This window comes from Brassica rapa, chromosome A05 (genome assembly GCF_000309985.2).
Source record: "Brassica rapa cultivar Chiifu-401-42 chromosome A05, CAAS_Brap_v3.01, whole genome shotgun sequence".
NCBI lineage: Eukaryota > Viridiplantae > Streptophyta > Magnoliopsida > Brassicales > Brassicaceae > Brassica > Brassica rapa.
In genome coordinates, this window is record NC_024799.2 from 26353772 (window position 1) to 26378992 (window position 25221).

General features: G+C 26.6%; 2 long non-coding RNA genes across 2 annotated transcripts; one reads left to right on the forward strand and one right to left on the reverse strand.

Annotated features, from left to right (window-relative positions):
• Nucleotides 1-4372: 4372 nt before the first annotated feature.
• Nucleotides 4373-24801, reverse strand: LOC117134245. The gene is made up of 2 exons (XR_004458469.1): nucleotides 24523-24801; nucleotides 4373-4561 (listed from the first exon to the last, which is right to left on the reverse strand). It is a non-coding gene; the product is annotated as an uncharacterized LOC117134245 (long non-coding RNA).
• On the forward strand, nucleotides 20098-20891 carry LOC117134246. Its single transcript, XR_004458470.1, has 2 exons — nucleotides 20098-20198; nucleotides 20547-20891. It is a non-coding gene; the product is annotated as an uncharacterized LOC117134246 (long non-coding RNA).
• Nucleotides 24802-25221: the final 420 nt, after the last annotated feature.

Sequence of the window (25221 nt, forward strand, 5' to 3'; positions counted from 1 at the left end):
TCTCCTAAATTGGTGGACTAACCACGATAAAATCGCTATTCTCTAGAGAAACGGAGACAACAAAGTTTCCAAACCTCTTTGACCTTATCATATGTTACAGAAGATGAAACTATGCATTAAATTATTTTCATATTTTGAATTTTTCTCAAAATCTATGGTTAACCCCTACAAAATATTGAGTTTTTCGGTAAATTCTCTATATACTGAAACCTATGATCTTTAGTGTTGTTTTAAAATTTCTAAACACATTCTTCATTTTTATTAATGTATATTAAACTCTCTTTCATGGTTCATGAGCATCGTTTTATTTTTTGTCATTAATTTAGTAAAACTTCATAATACTTCCTAAATTGGTGGACTAACCACGATAAAATCGCTATTCTCTAGAGAAACGGAGACAACAAAGTTTCAAACCTCTTTGACCTTCATCATATGTTACAGAAGGATGAAACTATGCATTAAAACAATATTTTCATATTTTTGAATTTTTCTCAAATCTATGGGTTAACCCTACGAAAATATTGAGTTTTTCGGTAAATTCTCTATATACTGAAACCTATGATCTTTAGTGTTGTTTTAAAATTTATAAACAAATTCTTCATTTTTATTAATGTATATTAAACTCTCATTCATGGTTCATGAGCATCGTTTTAATTTTTTGTCAATTAATTAAGTAAAACTTCATAATACTTCCTAAATTGGTGGACTACCCACGATAAAATCGCTATTCTCTAGAGAAACGGAGACAACAAAGGTTTCAAACCTCTTTGACCTTCATCATATGTTACAGAAGGATTAAACTATGCATTAAAACAATATTTTCATATTTTTGAATTTTTTTCAAAATCTATGGGTTGACATTGACATTTTCGGTAAATTCTCTATATACTGAAACCTAAGACCTTTAGTGTTGTTTTAAAATTTATAAACAAATTCTTCATTTTTATTAATGTATATTAAACTCTCATTCATGGTTCATGAGCATCGTTTTAATTTTTTGTCAATTAATTAAGTAAAACTGCATAATACTTCCTAAATTGGTGGACTAACCACGATAAAATCGCTATTCTCTAGAGAAACGGAGAAAATAAAGGTTCCAAACCTCTTTCAACTTCATCATATGTTACAGAAGGATGAAACTATGCATTAAAAATAATATTTTCATATTTTTGAATTTTTCTTCAAAATCTATGGGTTAACCTATGACCTTTATGTTTGTTTTAAAATTTCTAAACAAATTTTTAATTTTTATTAATGTATATTAAACTCTCTTTCATGGTTCATGAGCATCGTTTTATTTTTTTGTTAATTAATTTAGTCAAACTTCATAATACTTCCTAAATTGGTGGACTAACCACGATAAAATCGTATTCTCTAGAGAAACGGAGACAACAAAGGTTCCAAACCTCTTTGACTTCATCATATGTTACAGAAGGATGAAACTATGCATTAAAACAATTTTCATATTTTTGAATTTTTCTCAAAATCTATGGGTAACCCCTACGGAAATATTGACCTTTTCGGTAAATTCTCTATATACTGAAACCTATGATCTTTAGTGTTGTTTTAAAATTTCTAAACACATTCTTCATTTTTATTAATGTATATTAAACTCTCTTTCATGGTTCATGAGCATCGTTTTAATTTTTTGTCAATTAATTTAGTAAAACTTCATAATACTTCTTAAATTGGTGGAATAACCACGATAAAATCGTTATTCTCTAGAGATACGGAGACAACAAAGGTTCCAAACCTCTTTGACCTTCATCATATATTACAGAAGAATGAAACTATGCATTAAAACAATATTTTCATATTTTTGAATTTTTCTCAAAATCTATGGGTTAACCCCTACGAAAATATTGAGTTTTTTGGGAAATTCTCTATATACTGAAACCTATGATCTTTAGTGTTGTTTTAAAATTTCTAAACACATTCTTCATTTTTATTAATGTATATTAAACTCTCTTTCATGGTTCATGAGCATCGTTTTAATTTTTTATCTTGTAATTTAGTTAAACTTCATAATACTCCCTAAATTGGTGGACTAACCACGATAAAATCGCTATTCTCTAGAGAAACGGAGACAACAAAGTTTCCAAACCTCTTTGACCTTTATCATATGTTACAGAAGGATGAAACTATGCATTAAAACAATATTTTCATATTTTTGAATTTTTCTCAAAATCTATGGGTTAACCCCTACGAAAATATTGAGTTTTTCGGTAAATTCTCTATATACTGAAACCTATGATTTTAGTGTTGTTTTAAAATTTCTAAACACATTCTTCATTTTTATTAATGTATATTAAACTCTCTTTCATGGTTCATGAGCATCGTTTTAATTTTTTGTCATTTGTAATTTAGTTAAACTTCATAATACTCCTAAATTGGTGGACTAACCACGATAAAATCGCTATTCTCTAGAGAAACGGAGACAACAAAGTTTCCAAACCTCTTTGACCTTTATCATATGTTACAGAAGGATGAAACTATGCATTAAAACAATATTTTCATATTTTTTAATTTTTCTCAAAATCTATGGGTTAACCCCCTACGAAAATATTGAGTTTTTCGGGAAATTCTCTATATACTGAAACCTATGATCTTTAGTGTTGTTTTAAAATTTCTAAACACATTCTTCATTTTTATTAATGTATATTAAACTCTATTTCATGGTTCATGAGCATCGTTTTAATTTTTTGTCATTTAATTTAGTAAAACTTCATAATACTTCTTAAATTGGTGGACTAACCACGATAAAATCGCTATTCTCTAGAGAAACGGAGACAACAAAGGTTCCAAACCTCTTTGACCTTCATCATATGTTACAGAAGGATGAAACTATGCATTAAAATAATATTTTCATATTTTTGAATTTTTCTCAAAATCTATGGGTTAACCCCTACGGAAATATTGATTTTTTCGGTAAATTCTCTATATACTGAAACCTATGACCTTTAGTGTTGTTTTAAAATTTCTAAACAAATTCTTAATTTTTATTAATGTATATTAAACTCACTTTCATGGTTCATGAGCATCGTTTTAATTTTTTGTTAATTAATTTAGTCAAACTTCATAATACTTCCTAAATTGGTGGACTAACCACGATAAAATCGCTATTCTCTAGAGAAACGGAGACAACAAAGGTTACAAACCTCTTTGAACTTCATCATATGTTACAGAAGGATGAAACTATGCATTAAACCAATATCTTCATATTTTTGAATTTTTCTCAAAATCTATGGGTTAACCCCTACGGAAATAGTAACCTTTTCGGTAAATTCTCTATATACTGAAACCTATGATCTTTAGTGTTGTTTTAAAATTTCTAAACAAATTCTTCATTTTTATTAATGTATATTAAACTCTCATTCATGGTTCATGAGCATCGTTTTAATTTTTTGTCAATTAATTTAGTAAAACTTCATAATACTTCCTAAATTGGTGGACTAACCACGATAAAATCGCTATTCTCTAGAGAAACGGAGACAACAAAGGTTCCAAACCTCTTTGACCTTCATCATATGTTACAGAAGGATGAAACTATGCATTAAAATAATATTTTCATATTTTTGAATTTTTCTCAAAATCTATGGGTTAACCCCTACGGAAATATTGAGTTTTTTGGTAAATTCTCTATATACTGAAACCTATGACCTTTACTGTTGTTTTAAAATTTCTAAACAAAGTTTTCATTTTTATTAATGTATATTAAACTCACTTTCATGGTTCATGAGCATCGTTTTAATTTTTTGTTAATTAATTTAGTCAAACTTCATAATACTTCCTAAATTGGTGGACTAACCACGATAAAATCGCTATTCTCTAGAGAAACGGAGACAACAAAGGTTCCAAACCTCTTTAACTTCATCATATGTTACAGAAGGATGAAACTATGCATTAAAACAATATTTTCATATTTTTGAATTTTTCTCAAAATCTATGGGTTAACCCCTACGGAAATATTGACCTTTTCGGTAAATTCTCTATATACTGAAACCTAAGACCTTTAGTGTTGTTTTAAAATTTCTAAACAAATTCTTCATTTTTATTAATGTATATTAAACTCTCATTCATGGTTCATGAGCATCGTTTTAATTTTTTGTCAATTAATTTAGTAAAACTTCATAATACTTCCTAAATTGGTGGACTAACCACGATAAAATCGCTATTCTCTAGAGAAACGGAGACAACAAAGGTTCCAAACCTCTTTGACCTTCATCATATGTTACAGAAGGATGAAACTATGCATTAAAACAATATTTTCATATTTTTGAATTTTTCTCAAAATCTATGGGTTAACCCCTACGAAAATATTGAGTTTTTCGGTAAATTCTCTATATACTGAAACCTATGATCTTTAGTGTTGTTTTAAAATTTCTAAACACATTTTTCATTTTTATTAATGTATATTAAACTCTATTTCATGGTTCATGAGCATCGTTTTAATTTTTTGTCAATTAATTTAGTAAAACTTCATAATACTTCCTAAATTGGTGGACTAACCACGATAAAATCGCTATTCTCTAGAGAAACGGAGACAACAAAGGTTCCAAACCTCTTTGACCTTCATCATATGTTACAGAAGGATGAAACTATGCATTAAAATAATATTTTCATATTTTTGAATTTTTCTCAAAATCTATGGGTTAACCCCTACGAAAATATTGAGTTTTTCGGTAAATTCTCTATATACTGAAACCTATGATCTTTAGTGTTGTTTTAAAATTTCTAAACACATTTTTCATTTTTATTAATGTATATTAAACTCTCTTTCATGGTTCATGAGCATCGTTTTAATTTTTTGTCTTGTAATTTAGTTAAACTTCATAATACTCCCTAAATTGGTGGACTAACCACGATAAAATCGCTATTCTCTAGAGAAACGGATACAACAAAGGTTCCAAACCTCTTTGACCTTCATCATATGTTACAGAAGGATGAAACTATGCATTAAAACAATATTTTCATATTTTTGAATTTTTCTCGAAATCTATGGGTTAACCCCTACGAAAATATTGAGTTTTTCGGTAAATTCTCTATATACTGAAACCTATGATCTTTAGTGTTGTTTTAAAATTTCTAAACACATTCTTCATTTTTATTAATGTATATTAAACTCTTTTCATGGTTCATGAGCATCGTTTTAATTTTTGTCTTGTAATTTAGTTAAACTTCATAATACTCCTAAATTGGTGGACTAACCACGATAAAATCGCTATTCTCTAGAGAAACGGAGACAACAAAGTTTCAAACCTCTTTGACCTTATCATATGTTACAGAAGGATGAAACTATGCATTAAAATAATATTTTCATATTTTGAATTTTTCTCAAAATCTATGGGTTAACCCCTACGAAAATATTGAGTTTTTCGGTAAATTCTCTATATACTGAAACCTATGATCTTTAGTGTTGTTTTAAAATTTCTAAACACATTCTTCATTTTTATTAATGTATATTAAACTCTCTTTCATGGTTCATGAGCATCGTTTTAATTTTTTGTCAATTAATTTAGTTAAACTTCATAATACTCCCTAAATTGGTGGACTAACCACGATAAAATCGCTATTCTCTAGAGAAACGGAGACAACAAAGTTTCCAAACCTCTTTGACCTTCATCATATGTTACAGAAGGATGAAACTATGCATTAAAATAATATTTTCATATTTTTGAATTTTTCTCAAAATCTATGGGTTAACCCCTACGGAAATATTGAGTTTTTCGGTAAATTCTCTATATACTGAAACCTATGACTTTAGTGTTGTTTTAAAATTTCTAAACAAATTTTTATTTTTATTAATGTATATTAAACTCACTTTCATGGTTCATGAGCATCGTTTTAATTTTTTGTTAATTAATTTAGTCAAACTTCATAATACTTCCTAAATTGGTGGACTAACCACGATAAAATCGCTATTCTCTAGAGAAACGAGACAACAAAGGTTCCAAACCTCTTTGACTTCATCATATGTTACAGAAGGATGAAACTATGCATTAAACAATATTTTCATATTTTTGAATTTTTCTCAAAATCTATGGGTTAACCCCTACGGAAATAGTAACCTTTTCGGTAAATTCTCTATATACTGAAACCTAAGACTTTTAGTGTAGTTTTAAAATTTCTAAACAAATTCTTCATTTTTATTAATGTATATTAAACTCTCATTCATGGTTCATGAGCATCGTTTTAATTTTTTGTCAGTTAATTTAGTAAAACTTCATAATACTTCTTAAATTAGTGGACTAACCACGATAAAATCGTTATTCTCTAGAGAAACGGAGACAACAAAGATTCCAAACCTCTTTGACCTTCATCATATGTTACAGAAGGGTGAAATTATGCATTAAAACAATATTTTCATATTTTTGAATTTTTCTCGAAATCTATGGGTTAACCCCTACGAAAATATTGAGTTTTTCGGGAAATTCTCTATATACTGAAACCTATGATCTTTAGTGTTGTTTTAAAATTTCTAAACACATTCTTCATTTTTATTAATGTATATTAAACTCTTTTTCATGGTTCATGAGCATTGTTTTAATTTTTGTCTTGTAATTTAGTTAAACTTCATAATACTCCCTAAATTGGTGGACTAACCACGATAAAATCGCTATTCTCTAGAGAAACGGAGACAACAAAGTTATCAAACCTCTTTGACCTTTATCATATGTTACAGAAGGATGAAACTATGCATTAAAATAATATTTTCATATTTTGAATTTTTCTCAAAATCTATGGGTTAACCCCTACGAAAATATTGAGTTTTTCGGTAAATTCTCTATATACTGAAACCTATGATCTTTAGTGTTGTTTTAAAATTTCTAAACACATTCTTCATTTTTATTAATGTATATTAAACTCTCTTTCATGGTTCATGAGCATCGTTTTAATTTTTTGTCAATTAATTTAGTAAAACTTCATAATACTTCCTAAATTGGTGGACTAACCACGATAAAATCGCTATTCTCTAGAGAAACGGATACAACAAAGTTTTCAAACCTCTTTGACCTTCATCATATGTTACAGAAGGATGAAATTATGCATTAAAACAATATTTTCATATTTTTGAATTTTTCTCAAAATCTATGGGTTAACCCCTACGAAAATATTGAGATTTTCGGTAAATTCTCTATATACTGAAACATATGATCTTTAGTGTTGTTTTAAAATTTCTAAACACATTATTCATTTTTATTAATGTATATTAAACTCTCTTTCATGGTTCATGAGCATCGTTTTAATTTTTTGTTAACTAATTTAGTCAAACTTAATAATACTTCCTAAATTTGTGGACTAACCACGATAAAATCGCTATTCTCTAGAGAAAGGAGACAACAAAGGTTACAAACCTCTTTGAACTTCATCATATGTTACAGAAGGATGAAAATATGCATTAAAACAATATCTTCATATTTTTGAATTTTTCTCAAAATCTATGGGTTAACCCCTACGGAAATAGTAACCTTTTCGGTAAATTCTCTATATACTGAAACCTAAGAAATTTAGTGTTGTTTTAAAATTTCTAAACAAATTCTTCATTTTTATTAATGTATATTAAACTCTCATTCATGGTTCATGAGCATCGTTTTAATTTTTTGTCAATTAATTTAGTAAAACATCATAATACTTCCTAAATTAGAGGACTAACCACGATAAAATCGATATTCTCTAGAGAAACGGAGACAATAAAGGTTCCAAACCTCTTTGACCTTCATCATATGTTACAGAAGGGTGAAACTATGCATTAAAATAATATTTTCATATTTTTGAATTTTTCTCAAAATCTATGGGTTAACCTATGACCTTTAGTGTTGTTTTAAAATTTCTAAACAAATTTTTAATTTTTATTAATGTATATTAAACTCACTTTCATGGTTCATGAGCATCATTTTATGTTTTTGTTAATTAATTTAGTCAAACTTCATAATACTTCTTAAATTGGTGGACTAACCACGATAAAATCGTTATTCTCTAGAGAAACGGAGACAACAAAGGTTACAAACCTCTTTGAACTTCATCATATGTTACAGAAGGATGAAACTATGTATTAAACCAATATCTTCATATTTTTGAATTTTTCTCAAAATCTATGGGTTAACCCCTACGGAAATATTAACCTTTTCGGTAAATTCTCTATATACTGAAACCTAAGACCTTTAGTGTTGTTTTAAAATTTCTAAACAAATTCTTCATTTTTATTAATGTATATTAAACTCTCATTCATGGTTCATGAGCATCGTTTTAATTTTTTGTCAATTAATTTAGTAAAACTTCATAATACTTCCTAAATTGGTGGACTAACCACGATAAAATCGCTATTCTCTAGAGAAACGGATACAACAAAGGTTCCAAACCTCTTTGACCTTCATCATATGTTACAGAAGGATGAAATTATGCATTAAAACAATATTTTCATATTTTTGAATTTTTCTCGAAATCTATGGGTTAACCCCTACGAAAATATTGAGTTTTTCGGGAAATTCTCTATATACTGAAACCTATGATCTTTAGTGTTGTTTTAAAATTTCTAAACACATTCTTCATTTTTATTAATGTATATTAAACTCTCTTTCATGGTTCATGAGCATTGTTTTAATTTTTTGTCTTGTAATTTAGTTAAACTTCATAATACTCCCTAAATTGGTGGATTAACCACGATAAAATCGCTAGTCTCTAGAGAAACGGAGACAACAAAGTTTTCAAACCTCTTTGACATTTATCATATGTTACAGAAGGATGAAACTATGCATTAAAACAATATTTTCATATTTTTTAAATTTTCTCAAAATCTATGGGTTAACCCCTACGAAAATATTGAGTTTTTCGGGAAATTCTCTATATACTGAAACCTATGATTTTTAGTGTTGTTTTTAAATTTCTAAACACATTCTTCATTTTTATTAATGTATATTAAACTCTATTTCATGGTTCATGAGCATTGTTTTAATTTTTTGTCTTGTAATTTAGTTAAACTTCATAATACTCCCTAAATTGGTGGACTAACCACGATAAAATCGCTATTCTCAGGAGAAACGGAGACAACAAAGTTTTCAAACCTCTTTGACCTTTATCATATGTTACAGAAGGATGAAACTATGCATTAAAACAATATTTTCATATTTTTTAATTTTTCTCAAAATTTATGGGTTAACCCCTACGAAAATATTGAGTTTTTCGGGAAATTCTCTATATACTGAAACCTATGATTTGTAGTGTTGTTTTTAAATTTCTAAACACATTCTTCATTTTTATTAATGTATATTAAACTCTATTTAATGGTTCATGAGAATCGTTTGAATTTTTTGTCATTTAATTTAGTAAAACTTCATAATACTTCTTAAATTGGTGGAATAACCACGATAAAATCGCTATTCTCTAGAGATACGGAGACAACAAAGGTTCCAAACCTCTTTGACCTTCATCATATATTACAGAAGGATGAAACTATGCATTAAAATAATATTTTCATATTTTTGAATTTTTCTCAAAATCTATGGGTTAACCCCTACGGAAATATTGATTTTTTCGGTAAATTCTCTATATACTGAAACCTATGACCTTTAGTGTTGTTTTAAAATTTCTAAACAAATTCTTAATTTTTATTAATGTATATTAAACTCACTTTCATGGTTCATGAGAATCGTTTTAATTTTTTGTTAATTATTTAGTCAAACTTCATAATACTTCCTAAATTTGTGGACTAACCACGATAAAATCGCTATTCTCTAGAGAAACGGAAACAACAATGGTTACAAACCTCTTTGAACTTCATCATATGTTACAGAAGGATGAAACTATGCATTAAACCAATATCTTCATATTTTTGAATTTTTCTCAAAATCTATGGGTTAACCCCTACGGAAATAGTAACCTTTTCGGTAAATTCTCTATATACTGAAACCTAAGACCTTTAGTGTTGTTTTAAAATTTCTAAAACAATTCTTCATTTTTATTAATGTATATCAAACTCTCATTCATGGTTCATGAGCATCGTTTTAATTTTTTGTCAATTAATTTAGTAAAACTTCATAATACTTCCTAAATTAGTGGACTAACCACGATAAAATCGCTATTCTCTAGAGAAACGGAGACAACAAAGGTTCCAAACCTCTTTGACCTTCATCATATGTTACAGAAGGGTGAAACTATGCATTAAAATAATATTTTCATATTTTTGAATTTTTCTCAAAATCTATGGGTTAACCCCTACGGAAATATTGAGTTTTTCGGTAAATTCTCTATATACTGAAACCTATGACCTTTAGTGTTGTTTTAAAATTTCTAAACAAATTTTTAATTTTTATTAATGTATATTAAACTCACTTTCATGCTTCATGAGCATCATTTTAATTTTTTGTTAATTAATTTAGTCAAACTTCATAATACTTCCTAAATTGGTGGACTTACCACGATAAAATCGCTATTCTCTAGAGAAACGGAGACAACAAAGGTTACAAACCTCTTTAACTTCATCATATGTTACAGAAGGATGAAACTATGCATTAAACCAATATCTTCATATTTTTGAATTTTTCTCAAAATCTATGGGTTACCCCTAAGGAAATATTAACCTTTTCGGTAAATTCTCTATATACTGAAACCTAAGACCTTTAGTGTTGTTTTAAAATTTCTAAACAAATTCTTCATTTTTATTAATGTATATTAAACTCTCATTCATGGTTCATGAGCATCGTTTTAATTTTTTGTCAATTAATTTAGTAAAACTTCATAATACTTCGTAAATTGGTGGACTAACCACGATAAAATCGCTATCCTCTAGAGAAACGGATACAACAAAGGTTCCAAAATTAACTATTTTATATTGGTTAGTCCACAATTAGGGAGTATTATGAAGTTTTCCTAAATTAATTGACAAAAAATTAAATCGATTCCCTTGTACCATAAAAGAGAGTTTAATATACATTAACACAAACGTAAAATGTGTTTAGAAATTTTAAAACAACACTAAAGATTAAAGGCTTCAGTATATAGAGTATTTACCGAAAAAATCATAACAAACTGATTTTGAAAAAAAATTAAAAATATGAAAATACTGTTTTAATGCATAGTTGCATTCTTATCTAACATACGATGAATGTCAAATAGGTTTAGAAATTTTGTAGTCTCTATTTTTTAGAGAATATCGATTTTATAGTGGTAAGTCCAGTAATTTAAGGAGTATTATGAAGTTTTACTAAATTAATTGACAAAAAAAAACGATGCACATGTACCATAAAATAGAGTTTAATATACATTAAGTCAAATGTAGAATGTGTTTAGAAATTTTAAAACAACATTAAAGATCATAGACTTCAGTATATAGAGCATTTATCGAAAAAACCAATATTTTCGTATGGGTTAATAAATGGATTTGGAGAAAAATTCAAAATATGAAAATGCTGTTTTAATGCATAGTTGCATTTTTCACTAACATATGATAAAGGTCAAAGAGGTTTGAAACCTTTGTTGTCTCCGTTTTTCTAGAGAATAACGATTTTATAGTGGTTAGTCCACCAATTTAGGGAGTAGTATGAAGTTTTACTAAATTAATTGACAACAAATTAAAACGATATCCATGTACCATGAAAGATAGTTTAATATACATTAATACAAATATAGAATGTGTTTAGAAGTTTTAAAACAACACTATTAGGTTTCAGTATACCGAGCATTTACCGAAAATTCAATATTTTCGTAGGGGTTAACACATAGATTTTGAGAAAAATTTAAAAAAATGAAAATATTGTTTTAATGCATAGTTTCATCTATCACTAACATATGATGAACATCTAAGAGGTTTGGAACCTTCGTTGTCTCTGTTTTTCTAGAGAATAGCTATTTTATAGTGGTTAGTTCACCAATATAGGGAGTATTATGAAGTTTTACTAAATTAATTGATTAAACATTAAAACGATGTCCATGTACCATGAAAGATAGTTTAGTATACATTAATACAAATGTAAAATATGTTTAAAAATTTTAAAACAACACTAAAAATCATAGGCTTCAATATATATAGCATTTACCGAAAAATTCAACAGTTTTGTAGGGGTTGACACATAGATTTTCATAAAAATTCAAAAAAATAAAAATATTGTTTTACTGCATAGTTGCATCCTTCACTAACATATGATGAAAGTCAAAGCGGTTTGGAACTTTTTTTGTCTCTGTTTTTCCAGAAAATAAAGATTTTATAGTGGTTAGTCCACTAATTTAGGGAGTATTATGAAGTTAAACTAAATTAACTGAAACAAAATTAAAACGATGTCCATGTACCATAAAGAGAGTTAAATATACATTAATTCAAATGTAGAATGTGTTTAGAAATTTTAAAACAACACTAAAGATCATAGGCTTCTGTATATAGAGCATTTACCAAAAAAATCAATATTTTCATAGGGGTTAACACATAGATTTTGAGAAAAAAATTAAAAATAAGAAAATACTGTCTAACATATGATGAAGGTCAAAAGAGATTTGAAACCTTTGCTGTCTCTGTTTTTCAAGAGAATAGTGATTTTATAGTGGTTAGTTCACCAATTAAAGGAGTATTATGAAATTTTACTAAATTAATTGATAAAAATTAAAACTATGCCCATGTACCATGAAAGAGAGTTTAATATACACTAATACAAATGTGGAACGTGTTTAAAGTTTTTAAAATAACACAAAAAATCATAGACTTCAGTATATAGAGCATTTACCGAAAAATTCAATATTTCCATAGCGTTAACACATAGATTTTGAGAAAAAAATATGAAAATATTGTTTTAATGCATAGTTGTATCCATAACTAACATATGATCAAGGTCAAAGAGGTATAGAACCTTTGATGTCTCTGTTTTTCTATAGAATAGTTGTTTTATAGTGGTTAGTCCACCAATTTAGGGAGTATTATGAAGTTTTACTAAATTAATTGACAAAATATTAAAACGAAGCCATGTACCATGAAAGAGAGTTTAATATACACTAATACAAATGTAGAATGTGTTTAGAAATTTTAAAACAATACTAAAGGTCATAGGCTTCAGTAAATAGAGCATTTACCGAAAAAATCAACATTTTCGTAGGGGTTAACACATTAATTTTGAGAGAAATTAAAAAATATGAAAAAATGTTTTAATGCATAGTTGCATCATTCATTAACATATGATGAAGGTCAAAGAGGTTTGAAATCTTTGTAGTCTCCGTTTTTCTAGAGAATAGCGATTTTATAGTGGTTAGTCCACCAATTTAGAAATTATTATGAAGTTTTACTAAATTAATTGACAAAAAAATAAAACGAGGCTCATGTACAATGAAAGAGAGTTTAATATACGTTAATAAAAATGTAGAATGTTTTTAAAGTTTTTAAAATAACACTAAAAATCATAGACTTCAGTATATAGAGCATTTACCAAAAAATACAATATTATCGTAGGATTAACACATAGATTTTGAGAAAAATTCAAAAATATGAAAATAATGTTTTAAGGCATTGTTGTATCTTTCACTAACATATGATGAAGTTCAAAGATGTTTGGAACTTTTGTTGTCTCATTTTCTCTTGAAAATAGCTATTTTATATTGGTTAGTCCACCAATTGAGAGGGTAATATGAAGTTTTACTAAATTAATTAATAAAAAAATAAAAGGATGCCTATGTACCATTAAAAAGAGTTTAATATACATTAATACAAATGTAGATTGTTTTAGGAAAATTTAAAACAACACTAAATTCATTGGCTTCAGTTTATATAACATTTACCGAAAAAATCAATATTTTCATAGGGGGTTAACACATTGATTTTGAGAAAAATTCAAAAATATGAAAATACTGTTTTAATGCATAATTGCATCCTTCAGTAACATATGATGAAAATCAAAGAGGTTTTGAACTTTTGTTTTCTTATTTTCTTTAAGAAAATAGTGATTTTATTGTGGTTAGACCACCAATTTAGAAAGTATTACGAAGTTTTACTAAATTAATTGATAAAAAAATTAAAACGATGCCCATGTACCATAAAAAGGAGTTTAATATATATTAATACAAATGTAGTATATGTTTAGAAATTTTAAAATAACACTAAAAATCATAGGCTTCAGTATATAGAACATTTACTGAAAATTCAATATTTTCATAGTTTAGCACATTGATTTTAAGAAAAAAATTCAAAAATATGAAAATATTGCTTTAATGTATAGTTGTATCCATCACTAGTATGTGATGAATGTCAAAGTGGTTTAGAACTTTTTTATCTCTGTTTTTCTAGAGAATAGCGGTTTTATAGTGGTTAGTCCACCAATTTAGAGAGTATTTTCAAGTTTTATTAAATTAATTGACAAAAAATTAAAATGATGCTCATGTACCATAAAAGATAGTTTAATATACATTTATACAAATTTAGAATGTGTTTAGAAATTTTAAAACAACAATAAAAATCATAGACTTTAGTATATAGAGCATTTACCGAAAAATTCAATATTTTCGTAAGGGATAACACATAGATTTTGAGAAAAATTCAAAAATATAAAAATACTATTTTAATGCATAGTTGCATCATTCACTAACATATGATGAAGGTCAAAAAGTTTTGGAACTTTTGTTGTCTCTTTTTTTTAGAGAATAGTGATTTTATAGTGATTATTCCACCAATTTAGGGAGTATTCTGAAGTTTTACTAAATTGATTGACAAAAAATTAGAACGGTACCATGTACCATGAAAATAATTTAATATACGTTAATACAAATGTAGAATGTGTTTAGAAATTTTAAAACAACACTAAAGATGATAAGCTTCATTATATAGAACATTTACGAAAAATTTAATATTTTCGTAGGGGTTAACACTTAGTTTTTGAGAAAAAAATTCAAAAATATGAAAATACTGTTTTAATGCATAGTTGCATCCTTCACTAGCATATGATAAAGGTCAAAGTGGTTTGGAACCTTTGTTGTGTCCGTTTTTTTAGAGAATAGCGATTTTATAGTGGTTTGTACACCAATTTAGGGAGTATTATGAAATTTTACTAAATTAATTGACGAAAAATTAAATCGATGCCCATGTACCATGAAAGAGAATTTAATATACATTAATACAAATGTAGAATGTTATTCTAAGTTTTAAAACAACACTAAAGTTCATACACTTCAGTATATAAAGCATTTACCGAAAAATTCAATATTATCGTAGGGTTAAGACATAGATTTTGAGAAAAATTCAAAAATATGAAAATACTGTGTTAATGCATAGTTGCGTCCTTCAATAACGTATGATGAAAGTCATAGAGGTTGGAACTTCTTGTTGTCTCCGTTTCTCAAGAAAATAATGATTTATGGGGTTAGTTCTTCAATTTAGGAAGTATTATGAAGTTTTACTAAATTAATTGACAAACAAATAATCAATGCCCATGTACCATGAAAGAAAGTTTAATATACATTAATACAAATGTAGATTGTTTTAAGAAAATTTAAAACAACACTAAAAATCATTGACTTCAGTTTATATAACATTTACCAAAAAAATCAATATTTTCATAGGGGGTTAACACATTGATTTTGAGAAAAATTTAAAAATATGAAAATACTGTTTTAATGCATAATTGCATCCTTCAGTAACATATGATGAAAATCAAAGAGGTTTTGAACTTTTGTTTTCTCTTTTTCTTTAAAAAAATAGTGATTTTATTGTGGTTAGACCACCAATTTAGAGAGTATTACGAAGTTTTACTAAATTAATTGATAAAAAATTAAAACGATGCCCATGTACCATGAAAAAGAGTTTAATATATATTAATACAAATGTAGTATATGTTTAGAAATTTTAAAATAACACTAAAAATCATAGGCTTCAGTATATAGAACATTTATTTAAATTCAATATTTTCATAGTTTAGCACATTGATTTTAAGAAAAAAATTCAAAAATATGAAAATATTGCTTTAATGTATAGTTGTATCCATCACTAGTATGTGATGAAGGTCAAAGTGGTTTAGCACTTTTTTATCTCTGTTTTTCTAGAAAATAGCGGTTTTATAGTAGTTAGTCCACCAATTTAGAGAGTACTTTCAAGTTTTATTAAATTAATTGACAAAAAATTAAAATGATGCTCATGTACCATAGAAGATAGTTTAATATACATTTATACAAATTTAGAATGTGTTTAGAAATTTTAAAACAACAATAAAAAGCATAGACTTCAATATATAGAGCATTTACCGAAAAATTCAATATTTTCGTAAGGGTTAACACATAGATTTTGAGAAAAATTCAAAAATATGAAAATACTATTTTAATGTATAGTTGCATCATTCACTAACATATGATGAAGGTCAAAAAGTTTTGGAACTTTTGTTGTCTCCTTTTTTTAGAGAATAGTGATTTTATAGTGATTATTCCACCAATTTAGGGAGTATTCTGAAGTTTTACTAAATTAATTGACAAAAATTAGAACGGTACCATGTAACATGAAAATAGTTTAATATACGTTAATACAAATGTAGAATGTGTTTAGAAATTATAAAACAACACTAAAGATGATAAGCTTCATTATATAGAACATTTACGAAAAATTTAATATTTTCGTAGGGGTTAACACTTAGATTTTGAGAAAAAAAATTCAAAAATATGAAAATACTGTTTTAATGCATAGTTGCATCCTTCACTAGCATATGATAAAGGTCAACGTGGTTTGGAACCTTTGTTGTGTTCATTTTTTTAGAGAATAGCGATTTTATAGTGGTTTATACACCAATTTAGGGAGTATTATGAAATTTTATTAAATTAATTGACGAAAATTTAAATCGATGCCCATGTATCGTGAAAGAGAATTTAATATACATCAATACAAATGTAGAATGTGATTAGAAGTTTTAAAACAACACTAAAGTTCATAGACTTCAGTATATAAAGCATTTACCGAAAAATTCAATATTATCGTAGGGTTAAGACATAGATTTTGAGAACAATTCAAAAATATGAAAATACTGTTTTAATGCATAGTTGCGTCCTTCAATAACGTATGATGAAAGTCATAGAGGTTGGAACTTCTTGTTGTCTCCGTTTCTCTAGAAAATAATGATTTTATGGGGTTAGTTCTTCAATTTAGGGAGTATTATGAAATTTTACTAAATTAATTGAAAAATAATTAAGACGATGCCCATGTACCATGAAAGAGAGTTTAATATACAATAATACAAATATAAAATGTGTTTAGAAATTTTAATTCAACAATAAAGATCATAGGCTTCAATATATAGAGCATTTACCGAAACATTCAACATTTCCACAGGGGTTAACACATAGATTTTTAACACATAGATTTTGAAAAAAAAATCAAAAATATAAAAATACTATTTTAATGCATAGTTGCATCCTTCGCTAGTATTTAATGAAGGTCAAAGTGGTTTGGAACCTTTGTTGTCTCCGTTTTCCTAGAGAATAGAAATTTTATAGTGGTTAATCCACCAATTTATGGAGTATTTTGAAGTTTTACTAAATTAACTGACAAAATATTAAATCGATGTCCATGTACCATGAAAGAGAGTTTAATATACATTAATACAAATGTAGAATGTGTTTACAAGTTTTAAAAGAACACTAAAGATCATAGACTTCAGTATATAGAGCATTTACCGAAAAATTCAATATTTTCGTAAGGGTTACACATAGATTTTGAGAAAAAAAATTCAAAAATTCAAAAATATTGTTTTAATGCATAGCTGCATCCTTCACTAGTATATGATGAATGTCAAAGTGGTTTGAAACTTTTGTTGTCTCCGTTTTCCTAGAGAATAGCAATTTTATAGTAGTTAGTCCATCAATTTATGGAGTATTATGAAGTTTTACTAAATTAAGTAACAAAAAATTAAATTGATGCCCATGTAGCATGAAAGAGAGTTTAATATACATTAATACAAATGAATAATGTTTTCAGAATTTTTAAAATAACACTAAAGATCATAGGCTTCAGTATATAGAACATTTACCAGAAAAATCAATATTTTCGTAGGGATTAACACATAGATTTTGAGAAAAATTTAAAAATATGAAAATACTGTTTTAATACATAGTTGCATCATTCACTAACATATGATGAAGGTCAAAGAGGTTTGGAACCTTTGTTGTCTTCGTTTTTTAGAGAATAGCGATTTTATAGTGGTTATTCCACCAATTTAGGGAGTATAATGAAGCTTTACTAAATTAATTGACAAAAAAATAAAAACGATACCATGTACTATGAAAGAGAGTTTAATATACATTAATACAAATGTAGAATGTGTTTTGAAATTTTAAAACAACACTAAAAATCATAGACTTCAATATACAGAGCATTTACCCAAAAAAAAAAATTCGTAGGAGGTTAACACATATATTTTGAGAAAAAAATCAAAAATATGAAAAATATTGTTTTAATGCACAGCTGCATCCTTCACTAGCATATAATGAAAGTCAAAGTGGTTTGGAACCTTTGTTGTCTCCGTTTTTCTAGAGAATAGCGATTTTATAGTGGTTAATCAACCAATTTAGGGAGTATTATGAAGTTTTACTAAATTAATTGACAAAAAATTAAATTGCTATCCATGTACCAGGAAAAAAAGTTAAATATACATTAATACAAATGTAGAATGTGTTTACAAATTTTAAAACAACACTGAAGATCATAGACTTTAGTATATAGAACATTTACCAAAAAATTCAATATTTTCGTAGGGGTTAACACATAGATTTTGAGAAAAAATTAAAAAATATGAAAACATTATTTAAATGCATAGCTGCATCCTTCACTAGCATATGTTCAAGGTCAATGTGGTTTGGAACCTTTGTTGTCTCCGTTTTCCTAGAGAATAGCAATTTTATAGTGGTTAGTCCACTAATTTAGGAAGTATTATGGAGTTTTACTAAATTAATTGACAAATAAATAAATCGATTCCCTTGTACCATGAAATAGATTTTAATATACATTAATACAAATGTACAATGTGTTTACAAATTTTAAAACAATACTAAAGATCATTGGCTTCATTATATAGAACATTTACCAAAAAAATCAATATTTTCGTAGGCGTTAGTTAACACATAGATTTTGAGAAAAAAAAATCAAAAATATGAAAATACTATTTTAATGTATAGCTGCATCCTTCACTAGCATATGATAAATGTCAAAGTGGTTTGGAACCTTTCTTGTCTCCGTTTTCCTAGAGAATAACGATTTTATAGTGGTTAGTCCACTAATTTAGGAAGTATTATGAAGTTTTACTAAATTAATTGACAAACAAATAAATCAATGCCCATGTACCATGAAATAGAGTTTAATATACATTAATACAAATGTAGATTGTTATAAGAAAATTTAAAACAACCATAAAAATCATTGGCTTCAGTTTATATAACATTTACCGAAAAAATCAATATTTTCATTGGGGGTTAACACATTGATTTTGAGAAAAAATTAAAAATATGAAAATACTGTTTTAATGCATAATTGCATCCTTCAGTAACATATGATGAAAATCAAAGAGGTTTTGAACTTTTGTTTTCTCTTTTTCTTTAAAAAAATAGTGATTTTATTGTGGTTAGACCACCAATTTAGAGAGTGTTACGAAGTTTTACTAAATTAATTGATAAAAAATTAAAACGATGCCCATGTACCATGAAAAGGAGTTTAATATATATTAATACAAATGTAGTATATGTTTAGAAATTTTGAAATAACACTAAAAATCATAGGCTTCAGTATATAGAACATTTACTGAAAATTCAATATTTTCGTAGTTTAGCACATTGATTTTAAGAAAAAATTCAAAAATATGAAAATATTGCTTTAATGTATACTTGTATCCATCACTAGTATGTGATGAATGTCAAAGTGGTTTAGAACTTTTTTATCTCTGTTTTTCTAGAGAATAGCGGTTTTATAGTAGTTAGTCTACCAATTTAGAGAGTATTTTCAAGTTTTATTAAATTAATTGACAAAAAATTAAAATGATGCTCATGTACCATAAAAGATAGTTTAATATACATTTATACAAATTTAGAATGTGTTTAGAAATTTTAAAACAACAATAAAAATCATAGACTTTAGTATATAGAGCATTTACCGAAAAATTCAATATTTTCGTAAGGGTTATAACACATAGATTTTGAGAAAAATTCAAAAATATAAAAATACTATTTTAATGCATAGTTGCATCATTCACTAACATATGATGAAGGTCAAAAAGTTTTGGAACTTTTGTTGTCTCCTTTTTTTAGAGAATAGTGATTTTATAGTGATTATTCCACCAATTTAGGGAGTATTCTGAAGTTTTACTAAATTAATTGACAAAAAATTAGAACGGTACCATGTACCATGAAAATAATTTAATATACGTTAATACAAATGTAAAATGTGTTTAGAAATTTTAAAACAACACTAAAGATGATAAGCTTCATTAAATAGAACATTTACGAAAAATTCAATATTTCGTAGGGGTTAACACTTAGTTTTTGAGAAAAAAATTCAAAAATATGAAAATACTGTTTTAATGCATAGTTGCATCCTTCACTAGCATATGATAAAGGTCAAAGTGGTTTGGAACCTTTGTTGTGTCCGTTTTTTTAGAGAATAGCGATTTTATAGTGGTTTGTACACCAATTTAGGGAGTATTATGAAATTTTACTAAATTAATTGACGAAAAATTAAATCGATGCCCATGTACCGTGAAAGAGAATTTAATATACATTAATACAAATGTAGAATGTGATTCGAAGTTTTAAAACAACACTAAAGTTCATAGACTTCAGTATATAAAGCATTTACCGAAAAATTCAATATTATCGTAGGGTTAAGACATAGATTTTGAGAAAAATTCAAAAATATGAAAATAATGTTTTAATGCATAGTTGCGTCCTTCAATAACGTATGATGAAAGTCATAGAGGTTGGAACTTCTTGTTGTCTCCGTTTCTCTAGAAAATAATGATTTTATGGGGTTAGTTCTTCAATTTAGGGAGTATTATGAAGTTTTACTAAATTAATTGACAAACAAATAAATCAATGCCCATGTACCATGAAAGAAAGTTTAATATACATTAATACAAATTTAGATTGTTTTAAGAAAATTTAAAACAACACTAAAAATCATTGGCTTCAGTTTATATAACATTTACCGAAAAAAAAATCAATATTTTCATAGGAGGTTAACACATTGATTTTGAGAAAAAATCAAAAATGTGAAAATACTGTTTTAATGCATAATTGCATCCTTCAGTAACATATGATGAAAATCAAAGAGGTTTTGAACTTTTGTTTTCTCTTTTTCTTTAAAATAGTGATTTTATTGTGGTTAGACCACCAATTTAGAGAATATTACGAAGTTTTACTAAATTAATTGATAAAAAATTAAAACGATGCCCATGTACCATGAAAAGGAGTTTAATATATATTAATACAAATATAAAATGCGATTAGAAATTTTAAAACAACACTAAAGATCATAGACTTCAGTATATAGAGCATTTACCGAAAAATTTAATATTTTCGTAGGGACACATAGATTTTGAAAAAAAAAAATCAAAAATATGAAAATATTGTTTTAATGCATTGTTGCATCCTTCACTAATATATGATGAAGGTCAAAGCGGTTTGGAAATTTTTTGTCTCTGTTTCTCTAGAAAATAGTGATTTATAGTGGTTACTCCACCAATTTAGGGAGTATTATGAGGATTTACTAAATTAAATGACAGAAAATTAAAATGATGTCCATGTAACATGAAAGAGAGTTTAATATACATTAATACAAATGTAGAATGTGTTTACAAATTTTAAAACAACACTAAAGATCTTAGGATTCAGTATATAGAGCATTTACTGAAAAAATCAATATTTTCGTAGGAGTTAACACATAGATTTTGATAAAAATTTAAAAATATGAAAATATTGTTTTAATACATAGTTGCATCCTTCACTAACATATGATGAAAATCAAAGAGGTTTAGAACTTTTGTTGTCTTCGTTTCTCTAGAAATTAGCAATTTAATAGTGGTTAGTCCACCAATTTAGGGAGTATTATGAAGTGTTACTAAATTAATTGATAAACAATTAAAACGATGCCCATTTACCAGGAAGAGAGTTTAATAAACAGTAATACAAATGTAGAATTTTTTAGAAATTTATAAGCAACACTAAAGTTCATAGGCTTCAGTATATAGAACATTTAACGAGAAATTCAATATTTTCGTAGGAGTTAACACATATATTTTGAGAAAAATTCAAAAATATGAAAATACTGTTTTAATACATAGTTGAATCATTCACTAACATATGATGAAGGTCAAAGAAGTTTGGAACCTTTGTTGTCTACGTTTTTTAGAGAATAGCATTTTTATTGTGGTTAGTCCACCAATTTAGGGAGTATTATGAAGTTATACTAAATTAATTGACAAAAACTTAAATCGATGTCCATGTACCATAAAAAAGAGTTTAATATACATTAATACAAATTTAGAATGTGTTTACAAATTTTAAATCAACAATAAAGATTATAGACTTCAGTATATAGAGCATTTAGCGAAAAATTCAATATTTTCGTTACGGTTAACACATATATTTTAAGAAAAAAATCAAAAATATTAAAATACTGTTTAAATGCATAGATGGATCCTTCACTAGCATATGATGAAGGTCAGAGTGGTTTAGAACCTTTGTTGTCTCTGTTTTCCTAGACAATAGCGATTTTATAGTGGTTAGTCCACCAATTTAGGGAGTACTATGAAGTTTAAATAAATTAAATGACAAAAAATTAAATTGATGCCCATGTACCATAAAAGAGAGTTTAATATACATTAATACAAATGTTTACAAATTTTAAAACAACACTAAAAATCATAGGCTTCATTATATAGAACATTTACCAAAAAAAGTCAATATTTTCGTATGGGTTAACACATAAATTTTGAGAAAAAATTCAAAAATATAAAATATTGTTTTAATGCATAGTTGCATCCTTCACTAGCATATGATGAAGGTCAAAGTGGTTTTGAACCTTTGTTGTCTCTGTTTTTCTAGAGAATAGTGATTTTGTAGTGGTTAGTCTACCCGTTTATAGCATCTCCAAAATGACTCTCTATTTTGAAGTTTCTCAAACTTTATATTTGAAGTTTTAAAGTGTCCTTCTCCAAAAACAAAACTTCAAAACTTACTTCAAAATTATTTATATTTTACATTATGATCCTTATATTTGTTACAACTAATATAAATTCATAAAACTTTTGATTAATAACTAACACATATATAAAAATATTACAGCAATAGAAATACATAATTAAATATTAAACTACAAACAAAATACCATATTATTCCATAAAATTATTTTCATAATGCTCTCATATATGATCAACAAGTGCATTTCGAAGTAAGAAATGACTCAAACGAACAAATCCTTGATCTTTTAAAAGAAAGCAAAATTCAAAAGGTAATAATATGGCCTATGATACTTTGATATCATCAAACGAACAAATCCTTGATCTTTTAAAAGAAAGTGCAACAAGCAGGGGAAAAAGTCATGAGATGATTGAATTGCAAATGCAAAATGAAAAAAAAAAATAGTTTTAAAAGAAGTAAAAGAAGAAAATAAAATATTGCTAAAAGACTTAGCTTCTATCGGTGATATTAACACTCGTGAGTACATTCGTTTTGAACAAGAAATAATCACACAAAAAGGCGTCAAGAACAACAACAACCATCTTCGGTTACATAAAATTTGTTTGGAAAATATTTTGAAATTTTTGGAGCTTCCGGAGCAAGTTTATCAGATTATTAGTGTTGTTATGATATTTAAATTTCCCTAATAATTATGTCTTCATGTACCTTTCTAAAAGGTTTTTTATTAAGTTTGTTTTATAATATTCTTGTTATCTAATTCTACTTTTAAAATAAAATAAAGCTTGTTTTAAATTTTTTATTTAATTTTATGTGTAAAACTTAAATTTATAGAAATAAATTTGAAGATTTATAAAATATAAAAAAAAATTAAAGATTAAAATGAGAAATGAGAAAATATTTTAAGAATCATAAATAGGATGTGTAATTGTAAGGACCAAAATGCAAATAAAAAGATGAAACTTCAAATTTGAAGTTTCTAATAGTGACACTCTATATTTGAAGTTTCACTACTTAAAACTTCAAATTTGAAGTTTTGAAGTTTCTTTTTGGAGAGCAAAAAACTCTATATTTGAAGTTATAGAGTGTCTTTTGGAGATGCTCTTAGTTAGGGAGTATTATGAAGTTTTACTAAATTAATTGACAAAAAATTAAATCGATGCCCATGTACCTTGAAAGAGAGTTTAATATACATTAATACAAATGTAGAATTTGTTTAGAAATTTTAAAACAACATTAAAGAATGTGTATATTAAACTCTCTTTTATGGTAGATGGGCATCGTTTTAACTTTTTGTCAATAAATTTAGTAAAACTTTATAATACTCCCTAAATTAATGGACTAACCAATATAAAATCACTATTCTCTAGGAAAACAGAGACAACAAAGGTTCTAAACCACTTTGATCTTCATCATATGCTAGTGAAGGATCCATCTATGCATTAGAACAGTAATTTCATATTTTTGATTTTTTATCAAAATATATGTGTTAACCCTTACGAAAATATTGATTTTTTGGTAAATGTTCTATATAATGAAGCCTATGATCTTTAGTGTTGTTTTAAAATTTGTAAACACATTCTACATTTGTATTAATGTATATTAAACTCTCTTTCATGGTACATGGGCATCGATTTAATTTTTTGTCATTTAATTTATTTAAACTTCATAATACTCCCTAAATTGATGGACTAACCACTATAAAATCTCTGTTCTCTAGGAAAACAGAGACAACAAAGGTTTCAAACATCTTTGACATTCATCATATGTTAGTGAATGATTCAACTATGTATTAAAACAGTATTTTCATATTTTTGAATTTTTTCTCAAAATCTATGTGTTAACCTCTACGAAAATATTGAATTTTTCGGTAAATATTGTATATACTGAAGCCTATGAACTTTAGTGTTGTTTTAAAATTTCTGAAAACATTATACATTTATAGTAATGTTTATTAAACTCTCTTTCATGGTACATGGCATCGTTTTAACTTTTTGTCAATTAATTTAGTAAAACTTCGTAATACTCCATAAATTGGTAGACTACCGTTATAAAATCGATATTCTCTAGAAAAACGAAGACAATAAAGATTTCAAA